At 36.1% G+C, this 21,164-nt stretch overlaps 1 long non-coding RNA gene across 4 annotated transcripts in view; it reads right to left on the bottom strand.

The window, feature by feature from the left end:
- The window catches only part of LOC114895939, a 187,223-nt gene that overhangs the window by 125,681 nt on the left and 40,378 nt on the right, over positions 1-21,164 (bottom strand). For all 4 annotated transcript variants that reach the window (XR_003793665.1, XR_003793664.1, XR_003793667.1 and 1 more), the window contains exon 4: positions 15,170-15,225. This is a non-coding gene — a long non-coding RNA (uncharacterized LOC114895939). The remainder of the gene's footprint in view (positions 1-15,169; positions 15,226-21,164) is intronic.

Genomic DNA, 21,164 nt, shown 5'->3' with positions numbered 1-21,164 from the left:
ATAAAAGGATGAAAAAGACATTACCATGAAAAAGTTAAGCAATGAAAGTTGGTGTATCGATATTAATATTAAATGGACAAAGATGTTAAAAGAAGCAAATTATTTCAAATAGAAGCTATAATTTATAATGATAATCCAAAGCAAGATAAAACAATCAAAATATTTGCATGCATCTGGTAACATAGGCTCAAGATATGTAAAGCAAAAACTTCAAATAGAAGTAAGAAGGGAAACAGACAAATCCACAATAATATATGCCGATTTTAAACACCTCTTTCAATAACTGATTTAAAAAACTGACAAAATAATAGAGATACAGACTGTAATGACAGGATCAGCAATTTGGAATGTCAACAGAACACTCTACACAGCAACTGCAAGATATATATTCTTTTCAACTGCAAATGGAACATTCCCCCAAATTTACTATATTCTCAGCCATAAAGCAAGTCTCAAAGTTTTAAAGGGATAATATCATGCCAACATGTTTACTGACCATAGGAAAGAACAATTTATTATTATATACTAGCAGAAAACATATATTTGCTAAGAGAGTAGAACTTATATGTTCTCATCAAAAAAAAAAAAAGAAATATGTGAGGTGATGGATGTGTTAATTAACAAGAAGGGGAAATCCTTTCACAATGCATACATATATCAAATCACCACAATGTACACTTCAAATACCTTACAATTTTATTTGTATTATATATGTCAATAAAGCTGAAATTTTAAAAATATGTTAAATGTATAAAATATTTAATGTAAAATATAAATAACATTGAATATATATCTAAGAATAAACAAAATGAAATATATCCAAGACGTCTACTACCTCTACTACTTCAAGACCTATGTACCATGTCATAGACTAGAGGACTCAATCCTGTCAAACTGCAAATTCTCTCAAAGTGAGTAAATACATTCATGTAATCTCAATCAAAATCCAAGAAGGATTTGCTGTGGAAATTGCTAAGCTTATTTTAAATTGCACGTGGAAAAACAAAAGGCCAGGGGTAGCAAAGACAATCTTGTAGAATAAAAAGGTAGAGGGCCTGCACTCCTGGATATGAGGACTTGTTATCAAGTATATGGTTTTGGCCAAAAGACAGATAAATCAACTAATAAAACAGAATAGTCCAGAAAAACAAATCTATACGATCATCTGATTTACAACAAAGATGCCACTGTAGCACTTTTCAATAAATAGTGCAGTAAATTGACTCTATATGGGGAAATATGAGTATGGACTGCTTTCTTACACCACGTAAAATCAATTTATAATGGATTATAAATCTAACAAAGGAAAGCTAAATGACAAAGCTTCTAGTAAAAACATAGAGAATGCCTTCACAGCCTTGGGTAGGCCAAGATTTCTTAAGCAAGACGCAAAAGACCCTAATTATAAAGGAAAAGGTTGAATAGGCAGAGTTCATTAAAATTAAGAACTTGCTTATTTAAAGACGTGATTAAGAGAAAAATATCTCTAATTGTATATATTAAGAGGAATTATATATATAAAGAGACACATAACCAGAAAAAGAAAAACTCCTACTAAAATAAATAAGAAAAAAACAAGCTAATTTTTAAAATGGGCAAAAGACTTGAAAAAGTACTTCATAAAACAGGACATCCAAAAGACTGATAATCATACAAAAAGGTGTTAAGCTTCATTAATTATCAGGAAAATACAGTTAAAACCGCAATGATATACCTCTACACACCCATCAGAATGACCGAACTTTGAAAATTAATAATACCAAGAATGGGCCATGATGTACAACTGGTACTAGCATACATTGTTGTCATTGTAATAAATTGGCATAACTTGGGAAACTTTTAAAGCTAAATGTACACTTACCTTATGAACGAGCAATTCTGCTCTGAGGTAACTCTCCAACAGAAACACGTGTGTGTATATCATGTTTATGTTATGTAACGATAAATTATGTGTGTATCTATATACATATATATATACATACACACATACACCAAAAGGCATGCAGAAGAATCAAAATAGTCTAACTTGTAACTAACATAAAACAGTCAAACACATAAAATGTCCATAAACAGTACAATGGATAATTTACAATATAGTCTAAAATAGAGTAATAGAGATGATTGAACCATTGATATCTGCAACAATATGAATGGTCATAATCATCTAATACAAACATAATGTTGAGTGAAAGAAGCTATATATAACAGTGCAAAACTAATCCACCGTGATAGAAGGAAGATAGTGCTTAACTTTGGGGTGGGAATGGCAAATAATGACTGGGTCATGACTCAAGGGAAATGTTCTCAGATGGAAATGTACTCTGACTTGATCTGGTGTTGGTTACACATATGGATTCACTTTGTTGAGTCAATACTTATCAAGTGCATTATTTTTCTATATGAATATTATGCTACTACTTAAAAGTTTAACTAGTGTGGGGAAAAAATATTCTTTATTCACTGATGAAGGGAGTATGACTTGGTAGAATCTTTTTCGAGGGCAATTTGGTAATATTTATCAGCTGAATAATTTCATTTCTAGGAGTTTGTCACACAGTCATATTCACTAGTAATAAAGAAAATAAACAGAATAATAAATAAGTACTTTTTGAAGCACTTATGTGTCATGTACTCTTTTGACACTTTAAATTTAATAGTGTATTTGTTTATTAATACCAATAAGCCTATGAGATTGGTGATGTTATCCTATTATATAGCGGTGTGAAGAGCAGCATTACTTACAATAGTAAAAATTAGAAATGTGAATAATTTCATCAATGATAAAATAAATATTAGCTCATCCATACAGTAAAATGAGTGAGGTAAATATATATGGAAATAGGTGCATAATTTACCAACAAAATAAACACAGAGGCTAAAATGACTATATTAAAACTCATTTTGTTTTAAAAACTAAAGACAAACACACATACACACAGGTAGAGATAAACCTGAAAGGATACAAATTGAACTACTAAATTTGGTTATCTCTGGGAGGCGGGATTGTGGGGAGGACGTGTTCTTTGTAGCTTATGCATTTCTCTGTTGATAGAATGTTTTACATGAGCATGTATCATGTATATGATTAGGAAAAGCCATTCTCTATCAAAAGTAGTAATAGTAATAATAATTCTCCATTTTTCCATTCTTGATCTCAGTCAAAACTCAAAGTAATATAAATAAATTCAAGAAAATAACTTATCTTAAAATATATCTAATAAGGAATAATGGGAATATATTCTAGCGCTCCTGTGTCTAAATCCCTTCACATTTTTTTCAGCCAAATCTTAAGTGATCTTTAAATCCTTTTACTCTTAACACCAACCAACACCAAAAAATGTGTGTGGTATGAATATTTTGATAACCTCTTTATGAGAAAACTATGTCTATATTTCTTGCTTCCTTGTTGGTGATACTGAATGGAATCTTTAATTCGCAAGATTTAAAAGTAGACTTTGTGAAACAACCCAAGGGTAAAAACTATTCGTGGCAACAGTATTTGCTAAATACTGACATCTGATGGTGTGAAAGATCAAGTTTAGCAGCTTTGAGGTATCTAATTCTAAAAATGAAGGTATATGGAACAAAAGTAAGAAGTTCTTGGCACCCCTAGGTCAACAGAACTTCTGACAGAACTGCTGGTTTTCACCCTTACCTAACTAAAAAGGCATGTTTTGGAAGAGTTGGATTTCGAAATAAGTGGGCCAAATTACAAGACATAAACAGTATATTTATATGTACACAAAGAATTTACGGAAATCCATAGCCAGGAGAAATGCATTTTACAAAATGTTTAAAATCTCTCTCTCACTTTTTCTCCCTCTCTTTCATTATGGCCTTCTGATTAAACAATTCAGCAAGAAGATTGATTACAAGCCCTTTAGTAATTGTCCCTAAAAGGCCAGAACACTCTGGCAAAAAAAGCAGAATGAAAAGAACAAGAAAAAAGAAAGAAATGAAAACAAACAAGGGACTTAAAGGAACTGTGAGCATCCAAACCCTGGCATTAGATTTGGCAACAGGTGAATTTTCTTTGGAGGGTATTAATTTTGTAAGTCAAAGCTATTAAAACCTGACTTCCCGTTTCAGGTCTGGAAGGCATAATGCACAGGTCTCTTGCTCCAGCCCTCCCTAGGGGCTGTATTTTATCCAACTAGCCCCACTCCCTTCACTGGCACATATTATAAGTGCAAAAGCTACTGGCCAAGATCATTCATTTAGTCTTGCCACATACTGTGCGGAAGTCTACATCAATGTTAATCTGGTCTTCCCAGATAAGTATACCTGGCTCTGCTAAATGCACAAAGCTACGGTTCCCAAAAATGTCTCATGACACTTCTAAATATCAGGGAAATGTTCAATATCCTCTTGCCTTACAACTCAGTGGGAAACAGACTAATTGCCACTCAATTTGTGACAGTTATTCACCACCCTATATTTTCATCTTGCTTTTTCAAGATGTCTGATTCCAACAATCCTCAGACCACAATGGAATCCATCCACCATATTTCAGTAGTATGTAGATTCTCCTACTCCCTTCCTTTAAAAATTGTTTCAAACCTTCTCCATTTTTCTTCTTAAACTCCAGTTCCTCCATATTCCCATCAGTCTATGAACTGTCTATGATTCTTTGATGCCAACCATTCCACTTGTGCCCAGCTCCCATCTCCTCTTGTCCAAATTTCCTTTCTCTCTCCTTCAGCACCCATTTTCCCCATTCTGCTCATTATTATTCAAAAAACAAACATCCTAGTCCTCTCATCTTTCAAAACCCTCTCTTAATAGCACTTACCCCTCCAGGTACTACCTTATATCTCTTCCTCCTGTCACAAAAGCCTCCCCAGTGTTGTCTGTACATACTGCCTCCAATTTACTCCTCCCATTCTCTCCGTCTCACTTCAAAGAGCGCCTCCCCACCACCACCACTCCAAGAAGCTGCTTGGGTCAAGAGCACTAAGAACCTCCACATCGCCAAACCTGGTAGTCATTCCTCAATCCTCATTTAATTGTACAGGCTTCAATATCTGACAATCACTGCCTCCTACTGGAAACACTTTTCTCACTTGACATCCAACCCAGGGCTACTCTTCTGGTTTTCCTCCTACCTAACTGTCCATTTCTTCTCGTCTCCTTTCCTTCGTCATCTCTCCCAATAAACCGCTCATCAGGATTCAGTCCTTGGTCCTCCTTTCTGTGTTTACTCACTTTCTAGGTCATCTCATCCAGGCTCGTGTCTTTAATATCATCTGTTTGCTGAGTTCTCCCAAATATTTATTTCCTGACCTCGTTTTTGACTTCCAGACCTAATATCCAGCTGCATACTTGACACCTCCACTAGGATATCTAACAGGTATCACAAATCACAAACCAGGTTTTAAGCTAATGAGTTCTATTCAGTTAAACGCTATGAGTAACAATGTATTCATTTCTGTTTGCTTTCATTTGCCACAGCTCCAGGCAACCACAACACTCCTATAAATGCTGGAATCCAAATCCTACTTCATTCTAATCCTAAACTAATCACTTTTCTAGGAATTTGGATTTGTCTGATTGCTTGTATACTTTCAAATCAATATTAAATTATAATTCTGTATAAAGTCAGAAATAGCAGAACTTATTGAATATCTTGATTCTAGGAAAGTACAGACTGAGCACAGCAACATGCATAGGTAAGCACTGAATACATCTTTTTGTAGATTATTCATAAAGTGAGGAGTTGCATTTGTATTCACAAATGGTACTGGGAACAGACCTCAGTACTTCTGAGTTTCAGAATAACCTTTATCTACAACTAGATCAAGAAATTTAGAAGCATTTAACAAAGCCTATGAGTTAAAAGGTACCATACACAAAGCAACAAAATAAACTCTGCTATGAACATTGTGTTTAAGTTTTCTAATTTGTAAAACAGAAGTAACACCACCAAACTATTCTGCCTGATACCGTGTTTGTAGCCATTGGAGGAAGAAAAAGCATGTGAAAGAATATTGAAAATCCTAGAAAGGAACCATATAGACAGTAAGATGTTCAAATAGTTGCAATTATGTTGGGATCCATATAAGCACAATTTTATTCAAATATGAGCCTAAATGTCTGAACCCCATGTTTTAAAAAAATTTCAAGCTAGAATTTTCTTGGGGACAAACTTTCTCAAGACATTTTAGTATTTCCTGCTTATTTTACTTCTAGCCAAAAGTTCTGCAAAAACAGCCACTCTCGTAATTCTTTCACACCTCTGTTTCCAATGCTGGCCAGAGTCTCAAATACGAAAAAGGTGTGTTAAGATAGTCAGGGGAAAAGTTCAGTGGATGCTACTGAACCTCTAAAACTTTGGAACAAAAGTGACAGCAGTTATTTTTTGATAGTCCGTTTGTGGTTCTTCAAGCTATTGAGTTGGTCAATCTGCCCTAATTTCGAGAGTTTAGGTGATTAAACATTTCAATTGCCTATCATGTTCTCCTTATATCTATAATCCTTATTCCCAGAACTGAAATCCTATAACTGCCTAAGGCAATGGAACTTACAGGAGCATTCAAATCCTGCCAGGCTTGAAAACAAGTTCAAGCCTACACATTTAATATTCATTAACTTCAGTAATAGAAGCGCTTGACAATAAATCATGTTTTAGTTATTTCCTCTAACACTTATTCTAGTAAGAATTCACAGAAGACTCAGGAAAATGTGGAAAGGGAATAAGGGCCAGCCTCTTCGGATGGAAAAATCTCAATATTCAATAATTTCCCTCTAGTTCGCACTAAGATCTTGGCGTGGTAAAGGAGTTTATGTCAATCTTCTTCAGCCCTTCTAAAGAGAGAAGGGCTTTATAAGATACATAAAGGGTAAGATGGCGAATAACAGCAGGAAAAAAAAATAGAATTCTTGATGGTGAAAAATCCCCACAAACAAAAAATGGAAACTAATATCCAGGTAGATTAATTTTAGGTGTTTTGATGATGTCATTTTTCAAGGGCCATTAGAAGTCAGTGAGTAACTTAAAAGGAGAGGTTAGAAGGGTTTATGGGAACTAAAGTCCCACAGTTTCCAGGAAATAGGAAGCACACGTCTACCCTAGTATGCCTTTAAGTGTATAATTAAAAGAAGAAAGCTTTAGTGTCTTTCTAGTCATGGCAGCCAGGACTCCTGTGCTTTATTTTTTTACCTAAAAGAAGAAAAACAACAACAGTGAAACTAAAACCACCAAGTTCAATTCCATGGGCCAAATCCTAAAAATAGGTCAGACTCAGCTTTCTTACAGAACTAAATACAAAGAAAGAAAAAAAACAGAAGATCTGAACTGCTTTTCAAAGTCGTCTGAATTTAATGCCAAGTCCACAAAGCGGCTTGGTTTTTAGGGGCTTCTTGTGAGCTGTGTTGAGCTCTGAACAGTTACCAGTGACCAAGTTCATGATGCTGGGATGTGGTAGGAAAAAAAAGTGTTATTGAAAATCAGATGGGGACTTCCCTGGTGGCTCAGTGGTTAAGAATCCGCCTGCCAATGCAGGGGACACGGGTTCAAGCCCTGGTCCGGGAAGATCCCACCTGCCGCAGAGCAACTAAAGCCCGCGTGCCACAATGGCTGAGCCTGCGCTCTAGAGCCCGCGAGCCACAACTACCGAGTCCACATGTCACAACTACTGAAGCCCGCGCCTAGAGCCCATGCTCCACAACAAGAGAAGCCACCGCAGTGAGAAGCCCACACATGGCAACATAAAGTAGCCCCCGCTCACAGCAACTAAAGAAAGCCCGCACACAGCAACAAAGACCCAACGCAGCCATAAATAAATAAATAAATATTTAAAATAATAATAATAAAAAGCTTATGTGCTTAGATCTTTATGCTAATGTTTAAACATCCAATTTCAGTTATTACAGAAAAACTTTGTAGCTGTAGTTCAGAGTTTTATATGTTAGTTCTCCATAAGCTCACACAAAAAATGGTGGGACTTAACATATACGACAGTTCATACGCTGCATTTTGAATATTACCTTCAGTATGTTTTTCTGCATGTATTGGAAGAACCATGGTTTAAATAAGCACAATCACCTGTGACCAAGTTCACAATGCTGGGAACTGATTTAAAAAAAGGTTATTAAAAAGCATATGTGCTTAATTCCTTACACTAATGTTTAAACATATGAATTCAGTTATTACAGGAAAACTTCATAGCTGTATTAGTTCTCTGTAAGTTCACACACTAAATGGTGGAATTAAACATATAAGACAGTCCGTATTCTGCATTTTTAATATTGCTTTCAGTATGTTTTTCTGCATTATCATAATGACCATGGTTTAAAATAATCAAGAGTTTATTTTATATTTGTATGATATATAAATATATACAAAAGAAAACACTTCAGGATTACGATTCAGAATTTTTCTTCAGTATCACATCATCATTCATAAATAACCTCCTCAGTTTAGAGTGTACTCCAAGACAGATACTTGGATTGGAGTACTTTTCCTAATGGATCAGCTCAGCCATAATTTTCATAAAAACAATACATCTATTAAGGTCAAGAGAGGAGGTTCAGAATCTCATGTTCTACACGCATTTGCCTTCTAGATTCATCTTTCAGCAAACACTTATAGAGTATCTGCAACTGTGCCATGGACTATGTTGGACACAAAGATAAATGAGTAATCGGCATGCATTAGTGGAAAGAGCTTAAAATAATTTATGTAGCATGCTTAGTTCATTGCCTGGAACAGAATAAACCCGCAGTAAGTATTAGCTACTGCAATGATGGCAGTGCCAATGACGACCCTTCTACATAAGAAAACATTCCAGAATTTCTGTGCTTTCGGTTTTCACAAATACAGTGTGCCATTAATTTCATTTTTAATAACAGCAAGCTTTCTTCCCGCCAGGGAAGAAGGGTCAGACAAATGCACCAAAACATACAACACAATGAGTGATATGATTAGAGAGGTGAAACCAAAGTATCATAGTCCCTCCAAAAAGGGTGTGGAAATGAGGAAAGACTGCCTTCTTTTGGGGGTTAATATTTGATCTGGCTTTTGAAAGATGGGCAGCACTTAATAAAAGAGTTCAGCTAGATTACAGAATACATAAATGGAGTTGTCAGGTAATACAGCAGTTAATCTTGAAAACCAAGCTTACAGCTTATTTTAGATTTTATTCACCAAAAAATAGGGAGCCTGTAAAAGTATTTGAACAGGGAAGTAAAATATACATATTCATATTTACATATATGCATGCATATATGTGTATGTGTGTATATATATTGTTCAAAGTACATTGCTACCCTGCTCCAAAATACTTTCTTCCTTCTTGGTCAGTAATTTACCATTACATCCTGGGGAGGTGATGGTCTGGCTGCAGAGGGCAAGCTAGAAGACCTGGGTGCACATGACATCAGGAACTGTGTTCTAGCCTTGGCGGGCTGCACACTGGCCTAAGGTGTGGAGGCTGCGAGACAACCTGGACCCTGCAGAGCCTGGAGGAGACTTTTCCTCAGGAGACCTGTGGATACCCTTGGGGAAGCTGGAGGCTGCCTTCCCATGTCTCATGAGAGATGCCTCATTTGTTCTGTAGCACTTACACAGGAAGGATTGTACTAGAAGACTGAAACGCTACCTGTCCTAGAGCCTGGGAGAGAGACAGAGCTCCTGCTTAGATCTGGAAAGATCTGGGAGCAGAAAGTTTGTGTGTCTGTATCTTAAGACTGGGATTATTCTTTTTCTACTGCTTGGAGTATTAGCTTCCTAGGACTGGCATAACGAGCTGAGTGGGTGAAGACAACAGAAGTTTATTCTCTGCAAGTTCTGGAGGCTGGAAACCCCAAATCAAGGTGTTGTTAGGGCCATGCTCTCTCTGAAGACTCTAAGGGAGGGATCCTTCCTAGTCCCTCCTAGTTTCTGGAGATTGCTGGCAATTCTTGGTATTCCTTGGATTGTCTGCAGATGCATCCCTCTAATCTCTCCCTCTGTCTTCATATGGCCTTCTTCCCTGTGTGTGTCTGTGTCCAAATTTCCCTCTGCTTGTAAGGATACCAGTCATTAAATTAGGGCTCACACTAACACAGTATGAGCTTATCTTAACTTGATTACATCTGTAAAGACCAATTTCCAAATAAAGTCCTAGTCATAGGTTCCAGGGATTGGGACTTCAACATGCCTTTTTGGGGAACACAGTTCAACCCCTAACAGTTGGCTTGTTTGGTCACCAAAGAGAAAATGCGGTGTCTCTCACCATTCTCTCTGATCTAGAGACCTAATATCCTAACTAAGTAAGGACTTACAGAGCCACGAGCACACTGCATCCCAAGAGGTGGGGACGGAAAGCTTCACAAGTGCCTGAAAAAAAAAGCTTCCTATCTCACAATATTCCTGCCCTGCCCCAGAAATGTTCCAAGGGTCCAGTCTCAAGATGAAAGGGAGCCATCATTAGAAGTGATGATCTACCGAAGTAATGAAACCTTTAGGACAACCCCATCCTGCTTCACAGCACTGTTTACCTCAGTCCCAACCCCTCCCCCACCCCACCCAGAAGGTTCCCTCTCATTGCTCAGATTCAGCTGAACAGTTCTCAAAAGCTTAGGCAGGTATGCAAGGGTGACAGCCCTGGAGACCTAATGAGGCTCACCTACAAGGAGAAATGTGGTTGAGTCATTTGGCCTGAGGTATCTGAAAGAAATGCTCCAGAAAGGAGTGTTAGGACCATTACTGGCCTGTGCAGAAATAGCAATGTTGGCATACTTCTACTTTATTCTTTTGCTTAATATAAAAAAAGAGAAATGAAAGCTTTGCATTTTTCTCTAAACTAAAAATAAAAATCAGTAGGGTTTTACTATTGTTTTTCTTGTCAGCTCAGTATCAGCAGAATCAGAATCTCCACGTCAAACATATGGGTGAGAGTATTACGTATACAGACTTCAACTCTCTTCTTAGGACATGCTTGTGTTTACATTGATTGACCCAGGATGACAGCTAATGACAGCTGATGGGGTTGATCATAATTGTAATCAATTCTTTGTTTCTTACCTAAAGTAAATAAATTGTAATCAATTCTTTGTTTAATAACTTGTAAAAATTATTTATTTCAAGTCTGCTTACCTTACTTATTATTAAGCTCCATGAGTATTGGGCCTCTATTTGATTCACTTCTATATCCCCAATATGGTTCTCATTACATAGTAAAAACTCAATGGGTATTTGGGAAATGTTTATAGGCCAAAAGGGCTACCCTTATAGAGAAATGGAAAGGAAGATCCAATGAGTCATTCTGCAGTTACAGACCTCATCATCAAATGAATATGAAACACTATCGGCCCCCAGAATTATTGAGCTGGGAAACTGTTGACTTTGAAAGTTGAGAGTCATAGAGTTGCTTGATCGGTATCCCACACAAAATTAAGGCACCAAATCCAATGTCCAGCATTAATTTAGAACATAAGTGGCTAAAACTTTGCTCATATCTTTAATTCAAATCCAAAGTTTACCAAAGAAAGTGATAAAATCTATATCCATCTGAGTTTACAGAAAGTTCTTTTCCCATACTTGCTAGCCCTCCCCTTAAAATAGATTACCACAACTTCTAATTCAGAGGTTTATAGACAATACGAACACACTAATTTTTCATAGCCTTATTCATTAAAATTGTGTGTTTTCACTGTATACTTCTTTCAACTTTCCTGTATGTTTAAAAATTTGCATGATAATATTTTGAGAAAAATTATCTAAGTTATAAAGGAAGAGTGGATATGGGTCACTTACTGTCACTGTGTGAGTAGACAGCAAGTACTTAAAATGTTTATATAGTAATGAAATGACTATCTATGCATATGTATGTACTTTTGCTTTAACATTTATAAGCATGCTTTACCACTTAATAGCTCTGTGAACCTTAGGCAAATAATTTCTCTGAACTTCTTCTGTAACATAAGAATATGTCACATGCCTGAAGGCAGTGGGTTGGATCAGATGATTTCTTGATATCATTTTCTGATGAATGCTAATAGACGCAGCTGGAGTATACAACTTAAGCTGTTCACAGATATACCATGTGTGTGCTGAACCAAGATTGCTACTTCTGTAGTAAAAAATTGTCAAAATCAGCAGTTTCCTATGATTCAACCTAATACATACATATATAATATAATACTGGGCTGGCCAAAAAGTTCATTTGGGTTTTTCTGTAAGATGTTACAGAAAAACCCAAACGAACTTTTTGGCCAACCCAATATCTACCAGATAGTCTATTTATCCAATATATACTTACTTGGCACCCACTCTGTGCCAGGCATTGTCAGTTTTTAAGATACAAAGAGGAACAGTTCCTGCACTAAAGGAGCATCTAGTGCAGTCTCTTTCTCCCAAGGTGTTTGCTCTAACAGCAATGTTTGTCACGTGCCATGGAAACAGAGAGACTAGACCACTAACTGTAAGTGATTAAAGGGGACTTCGCTGCAGATATGATAGGAGGCTCCCAGAAGAAGAAAAGGATGTTAATGGCATTAAGACACCGCTAAGAGATAGCGTGAGGGTATGAAAGGATCTGTCCTGTCAGGGAATGGTGAGAAGCTCACTGTAATAGAAGCACAGCATACAGGAGAGAGGTATTAAGGAACAGAGGTGGGGGGTATAAGTTGGGTCATATTGCAAAGACCATGCTGAGTTTAAGATTTTACCTTATTTATAATGTCACTATCAGCTTTGATTTTGAAAAAGATTGATTTTAGATAGGTAACTCTGGTGAAAATGTGGAAGACAGACTAAAACTGGGAGAAGCAGGTCTCCAGGTAACCAGATAGGAAATTATTGCAGTAGTCCAAATGAATGGCAGTAGGAGGGTACGAGTGAGGCTGGATTCATAGAGATTTCTGGCAAAAGAACTGGCAGGATTTGTTAACAATACCAAATATATCTTCCATTAAATTTGGGAACTTTTAGTTCATTATTCCCTTGAATCTTTTTTCTGCATTGTTTTCCATCTCCTTTTCAGACTCCACTTATATTCACATTAGACCTTCTGATACTATCCTACAAGTGACCGAGTCTCTGTTCATTAAATGTGGGAAACTCACTTAATGCTTTTCTCCTCTTTGAAGTATCAATGCTTCTTCTGTTTCTGCCCACCTTTGTTTGTCCTCCAATAGCTTCAGATAGTTGTGATATATATATACATATACACACACACATATATACATATAATTACACACACAATATGTGTGTATGCATCTATGTGTGCAGGTATAAAATTATGTGTATATTGTGAATTTATGTATATACTGTGTATGTGTGTAATTGTTCTCATTGGGATGGTTGATCTGATCTGAGCTATTCTGCCATTACTAGAAGAAGAACCCATACCTAACACAAGATTAAATGTATTCCCTGTTTAGAAAGTAATTAGAAAAAAATCAATAAATAATAAGGTCCTTAAATGCAAAATGAAACATATAAGAAAAAACAAATAACTCAGTAGAAAAATGAGCAAAAGAATGAATAAACATTTCATAGAGGGGAAAACACAAATGGTCGATAAACATATAAAAATTATCAACTCTAGGAATAGTCAAGTAACTTCAAATTAAGATAACAAAATTATACTTATTTTAACAAAAATTAAGACAAATAACAAAAGCAAGAGATGGATCAATGGAAATTGATCTGCTTGTAGGAATATAAAATTGTACTTTGGAAAAGAACTTGATATTATCTTGAGAAGTTGATCATTTGCTATGACTCAGCAATTCTGTTCCAAAATATAAACAACCTAGAAAATCTATTTGTGCATCGGGAGAAATGTATTGGAATGTTTAGAGAAGTGTGTTTCATAATAACTGAAAAAACTGGAAAATCAACTCTCCATTTCTAAAATGACAAATTTTGATACAATCACAAAGTTAATATCACTCAGCAATGAAAACGAATGACCTACTACTACAGACACTAATATGTATTATCGTAGAAACAACATCAAGTAGAAAAAGACTAGACAGATAAATATGAAACCATTTTTATAAAGCTCAAAAAACAAGGAAATAAATTACATCTCATTTCAATTCATATGGATATGTGGTAAAACTATTTTTTAAGAGAATGATTAATGAAAAATTCAGCATAGAGTTTACCTCTGGGAAGGAAATAGGAGATGGATAAGTAGAGAATAAAAAGATATTGGTATTTTTCTAATTCTTATGGAGGTGATGGGTTCACAGGCATTCATTTTAAAATGTGCTTCATAAAGTATTTATATTTACATATAATTTTTTAATGTATAAAATAAATTAAAAGGTAGAAGAGGCAGAAAATTGGGTGAGCTTGGAAAAAAGATGAATAATATAATAGCAGGGAGAATCTCTTGCTGCTGTTTTCAACTGAGTAAATACTACTTGGCTAAATATATATTTTTGTAAATCCCAATTTGAATGACATTTAAATAATTAGGTCATCAGATGCCGTTTAGAATTAGCCTATCTTTCGGAGTTATGAGGCTTTCAAAAGTCATTTCTGTTAAAAATGATATTCTGAGTATTTATAAACTAGTAATTTGTACAAAACATTTTTTGATAAAATAATTTTGACTTCAATTTTATGTACACTTGTACATAGTACTAGCACTTGTAAATTAGTACTTAAGTTTATTATTTAAATGAGCCCTCCCCTTTGGTTTACAAGTAGTTTGATAGTATATACCAAATAACTACTGAGACAGAAAATATTAAAATCTATTATTTCCAGATAAAGTTTCTGAGTCAAATCCTCTCCCTCAATATCTCATCTAAACTGATATGTGCTTTTTTTCTTTTTCAAAATGTGGGTCATTTTGAAAGAAATGCTTTCAGAAGAAAAATACGTATGATTAATGCTAACTTGAAAAGATACCCTAAAATTCTGTGGTCTTCTGAACATCACATGTTGAATAAAGCTATTTGAGATCATATGATGTTTTAGATTTCCCAAAAAGGCCACAGAGCCTATTTCTAGTAATGTTATAGAGTTCATCTTGAAAGCAGCTGGGAATGTTTAGGGAAATAGTCACAATTTGGAATGTAATTAGATTCTTAGTCATTAGGGTAAAGGACATACCAGACAACAATCAATATGCCAGGTTTTCTTAGACGAAAAACAGAAAGTGAATTATAAATCAAGAAATAAATTCCAGAGGGGGGAAAAAATTCCTTATTTGTTTCTTCTACTTACCAAGTATGTTTTAAGTTCCACTGAGTCAGTTTCTCCAATCTGATGATCCTTGAACACTGAAAATTAAAAGTATACGTGATTAAGAGCAGGGACAATGCCCATTTGGAGTAAAGTTGAGATCTTTCCTATTCACATATGGTCTGCAGACCAGGTGGGAGTTTGGTAGAAATGCAAAACCTTGGCCCAGCCAGACTCAGAGTCAGAATCTTCATCACCACAAGACCCCTGTGTGATTTACGTGCACATTAAATTGAGGGACTCACTGGTGTAGATTAAGTTTATTTCAAATAAAGTTACATAAAAACCATTTGCTTTCCTTCAGGTCATTAAATTCCACAGTAATACATATGAGTAACATGAGAAAGATGTTGCTGTTGCTATTTTCTTTTACTCTCTCTTCTACTAAAAAAAAATCTATATTATATCTCTTTTTCTGGATATTTGTTTGTGTGAACTGGAAAAAACAGAAAAGGAGGAATTCCCTTTAGGATGAAGGACACATACAAGATCTTCAAGGGCAAATACCAAGCTGGAATTATTGTTCTGTTAAAAATCCTTTCCTGTTGTTGTTGTTTTTTAATTACAAGATAAAAGAAAACAGCCATCCCACTTGATATTAACATTTTAATGTATGAAGGTTGAGTTAAGAAGAACTGGAAGTACCCAGTTAAGATTCTGCCATTAGAGTTTATGGGTAACACAAAACTAAAAGTTTTTAAAATACTTAGAAATGAGGCTTTTCCTCATTTCCCTGTATAATCCATCAGCGAGTGCTGTCAGTTCATGCTCCCCTGTATATTTCCAGGTGTTCTCCATTTCCTCTGAAACCCTTTTCATCCAAAATCACCATCATCTGTCTCCTGGGCCAGAGCATTAACCACCTAACTGGTCCTCCTAACTGGTCTCCCTACATTCCCGCTTGCCTCTCTCCAATCTTCTCAGATGGCAATCAGAGGGACCTTTGTAAACATAAATCAGACCATCACCTTCATGACTCAAGGCACTTCATGACACTGGCTCCTGCACGATGGCCCAATGGGCCCTACATGGAAAGGCCTCTGCTTCTTTCACCACAGGGTATCTCCGTGCTCTTCCCAGGGTACACCTCCCACCAGCCTCAAGCCCTTATTTCTGGCCCTCTTCTGCCTCTGGGTCTTTGTACCTGTAACTCTCACCTCACCCCAACACATATACTCTGGCTTTTTTCACATTCTCATCCTTCAGCTCAAAGTTTCTCTCTGCAGACAGGCTTTCCTGGCCTGGCCACATTATTTGAATAGCACCTGGCCCCTTATACCCCAGTCACTTGATCTCATCACTTTCTTTTCTAGTATCCCATGTTTCAACCTATAATAATCTTGCTGCTTGGGTCTCCTGTTTGTTTTTTATATATATAAATTTATTTTTTTATTTGTTTGTTTCTTTGTTTTTGGCTGCGTTGGGTCTTCGTTGTTGTGTGCGGGCTTTCTCTAGTTGTGGTGAGCGGGGGTTACTCTTCTTTGTGGTGCGTGGGCTTCTCACTGCAGTAGCTTCTCTTGTAGCAGAGCACAGGCTCTCGGTGCACGGGCTTCAGTAGTTGTGGCACGTGGGCTTAGTTGCTCTGCAGCATGTGGGATCTTCCCGGACCAGGGCTCAAACTGTGTCCCCGCATTGGCAGGCGAATTCTTAACCACTGTGCCATCAGGGAAGCCTGGATCTCCTGTTAATTGCCTGTCTCCCCAACTGGACTTTGTGGTCTGTGAAAATAGAGACTGGTCTATCTTTTTCAATGCTCTGTCCCTAGCACCTAGCACAACATCTTGCATAGAGAGGTGCCCAATAAACATTCGATGAATGAAACGAAATGAATTAACATTACCAAGATATGGCTCTTAGATGGTTATTAAATATGTTTTGTAGTTAATTGTTTCTTAGTAACTTTTTTCAAATAGAAAAAAACTTAAAACATCCTAATGATATCATTGAACTATAAATCGTTAATCACCTTCATGTTTCTCATTAATATTATAATCTCTAGATATCATGGCCACTAAACTTAGGAGAATATATTTGTCAACCAAATCTTCTATCCCCAAATCACCTTTGATAGTGCCCACAGGTATTTTCCTAAGAACCACATCTAATGTCACACCTATGGTAGACACAGATAGTTGTCTACACAATCTGTTCTCCCTTCTCCCTTCCTAATAGAACCTCTATTGTTTTTGGAACAGAAATATGCCCAGATAGCATTTCTCAGCCTTCCTTGAGGTAAGGCGAGTGCCATGAAACACATTTCTGGCCAGAGAGACAGAAACTTTAAATCTTTTTTTTTTTTTTTAATAATTTTTACTGGTTTACCTAGGATATTCTTTTTTAAAAAATCTATTTGGTTGCACCAGGTCTTAGTTGTGACAGGCAGGCTCCTTGGTTGCAGCTCACGGGTTCCTTAGCTGCGGCATGCATGTGGGATCTAGTTCCCCGGTCAGGGATTGAACCCGGGCCCCCTGCATTGGGAGCACGGAGTCTGAACCACTGCACCACCCGGGAAGTCCCCAGAAAGTTTAAATCTTTACAGAACGTTTTGCATTCTTCATAAGGACTCCACTAATTGCTGTGGGATGCTTCCACCAATTTCCAGTCTGAGACTTGAACATGGTGGCTTGAGCTACAGCAGCCACCACCCAACCATGAGGAGAAGATGGGAGAATCACAAAGACCTTGCCCCTGACACCCTCGAGACATTGAACCAAAACCAGCAACTACTAGCCTTCAAATTTCTTGGTGAAAAACAAAGCTGAGTTTGTTTAAGCCACTGCTTTACCAGGTTTTCTGTATTACTTGTTTTTGACATTTGAAATTATGCTGATTGGCTGGCATAGGTTTTTTTAAATTTTTATTTTTATTGAAGTATAGTTGATCAACAATGATGTGTTAGTTACAGGTGTACACTCGATTACTTTAAAACCTGCAGTGTCTCTACTGACTATATGATAAAAATCCAGACTTCTTCCTATAGAACCCAGGGACTTTCACAGTCTAACCCAAGCCACCTTCTACCATCACTTCTCGTACCTCAGCCATGCGTTATTACAGCCCCTCAACAACCTGCTCTCACCAATGCTTTCTACACATCAAATGACTCTGAACTTCTCCCCTTTTCCTACTACATCACACATCTCCAAACCTCTGTGTCTACTACTCCTCTTACTACCTCCTGCTGGAACCTCCAGTTCCAGCATCCTGCCCTCCATAAGCCTTCCATGTCTCTCTGAGTCAGTTTCCTTGCCCATTCTTCTCTGCCTCCCAATGTCATTACAGTACTTATGACATTGCGTTATAATTGGCCCATTATGCATCTGTTCCCTCTAGTCTGTGAGACATAGGCCTGGTATGTTAGTCATCTTAGCATCTTAAACCGCAAACATTCCACTGGTTACCATAACCCCTAAAAATCATTCATCAAATAAATGAATGAATATCTCTCAGCTCACAGTGACTGTTGTGTTAAAATCATTATATCTCACTGTGTCTCTCCATGAATTATTCCCTTTTTTGAGCACCTACTATGTGCCAGACTCTTTACTAAGCATTAGGGATAAAGCACTGAACAAAAGAGACAAAATTTTGTCCCTGTATAGATTTTCCTCTATTGAAAAAATTTATGGAAATGAAGTGAAAATCAATGAAAGGATATTACAATAAACCAAACCTGAGCAGTAATAAGTAATGAAGGCAGGGTTGGTAAGGTGACACACCAAGGTGCCAGTGTAGTGCAAAAAGTATCATTCAGAAAATAAAAAATAATTCTAAGCCTACCTCATTAGAATGTGAAGAAGACAGTAAGCAATAATCTAATTTCCACTGTTTATGCTAGATACAGTTACTACTAAGGTATAAAAAAAGTAAAATGAAACAAATGTTTCTATGTATACATTCAGATATATGTGCAATAAGGCTTATTACATTATTGTTTACAATAGTCAAGCTTTGGAAACAATCTAAATATTCCTCAGTAGGGGATTCATTAAATAAAATATGGTGATTTCATACTGTGGAATGTTATGCAGCCATTAAAAGAATAAGAAAGTCTTATAGCTACTGATACAGAAAAAAAACCTCTAAGATATGTTACTAAAAGATAAGGCAATCCACAGAATAACATAGATAACATTTATTTCTTAAAGGTATGTATATGTATGCAACGTATTTACTAAAGTTATAGAAATAGAACTGCAGAAAGAAGGAAAAACAGAAGGATGGAAGGAAGGAAGGAAGGAAGGAAAGAAGGAAGAAAAACTGACACAAGAAAAATGAAAAGTCTCAATAGTACTTGTATCTGTAAAAGAAATCAATTTCTCTCCCAAGAAGAAAAGGTAATTTTTCTCCCAGGAAGAAAACTTTAGGCCCAGCTTACATCAGTGATTCCTTGAAACCTTTAAGGAAGAAATAACACCAATCTTACACAAAGTCTTCTAGAAAACAGAAATAAGGAAATATTTCCAATCTCATTTTAGGAGGGCAGCAGGTTGATATCAAATTCTGACAAGAATTTTATAAGAAAGAAGTACAACAAGAACAAGCCAATTTCTCCCATGAGCACAGATATAAAAATCATACACAAAATATAAGCAAATCAAATCTAGTAGTATATGAAAAGGATAAAATACCACAACCAAGATTTGTTTCAACTAGAAATGCATGGGTGATTTAATACTTAAAATCTTTTAATAAAATTCAACAAACTTAAAGAAAAAGAAAACAGAAAGCTCATATGGTCATCTCAAAAGGTCCAGGAAAAAAATAATCATTTGATAAAACTCAACATTCATTCATAGTAGAAAAACTTTGTAACAAACTAGGAATGCAGAGGAACTTCCATAATCTGATAGCCACAATAACAAAACAAAACAGAAAAAGCCTACAGCAAACATCATAATTTATAAAGGAAGGAGCTGTCTTTAGTCAACTGGCACATACTAGGTACTTAAGAAAGAGCTGTTGAATGAATAAATCGCATTTAATTTATTTTATTCTAAAATAGAAACACTAAAACATGCTTGTTACAAAATAAAATTATCTTAGTAAGACAGTAACTGCTATTAGAAAATATTTCCAAATTATCTGTTAAAAATAAATAGAACATCTGGTAGTGGCACCAGGTGCTGAGAGTTTACCATGATCCAGTCGCCTTACATTTGGTACCTTATTTAATCCTTACAAAAAGATTAATAGTATCTGCTACAAGACAAATACTATTAATATACACATTTTACAGATGACGGAAATAAGGCTTAGAGTCACACAGCTTGCCTAGCTCACATAATTACTAAAGAGCAGAAGGATTTGACCTCAAACAATCTGTCTCTCACAATACCTTTTTAACCACTATGTTACACTATCTTCAATTTTTAAACCACTTTTCACTACAGTATGTAATTTTTGAAAGCCAACAAGAAAAAAGGGGGAAAAAAGCAATAGGCAGACTCCTACTTCCTAAAAGGAGATATGAAACATAATGAAAGTGCTTGAAATGGCACATATTGGAGCCAAAATGGTGGTTGTTAATAAAACTGAGAAAGGGTGGATTGCTTTCCCACAGAAATTGTGGAAACACAGATGCTGTCCAACCTTAGAAATGTAAAATTGTTCATGTTTTTGATCTCTGGACCAAAGGAAAAACTACAAATTCCAATGTTTGGAACATTTAATGGAAGAGTTTTAAAGGAAACCATTATTATAATCATGGTACCCACCAGCATTATGAGAATCCAAGCTCTGTCAACATTTCTTTATAAATTCACTATTAGGACTTTCTAACTCATCCAGTATTATTCAGTTAGAGCTTAAAAATCTGAAATGTAAGATCTTAAATTGTGAGTGATATTATTCCAAGAATTATGCAGAGGAAAATGGATATCATGTGATACAGACACAATAGAAAAATGTTTGGCTTATGCAGGATTTTAACAGGTATTAGCTGTCTTTTACTTTGTTTTTCTTGCTTTGGAAGAAG

This window comes from Monodon monoceros, unplaced genomic scaffold (assembly GCF_005190385.1).
Source record: "Monodon monoceros isolate NGI ecotype Baffin Bay Population unplaced genomic scaffold, NGI_Narwhal_1 Super_Scaffold_15, whole genome shotgun sequence".
NCBI lineage: Eukaryota > Metazoa > Chordata > Mammalia > Artiodactyla > Monodontidae > Monodon > Monodon monoceros.
Note: the sequence above shows the minus strand (reverse complement) of the source record. Positions and strands in the feature narration are given on the sequence as shown.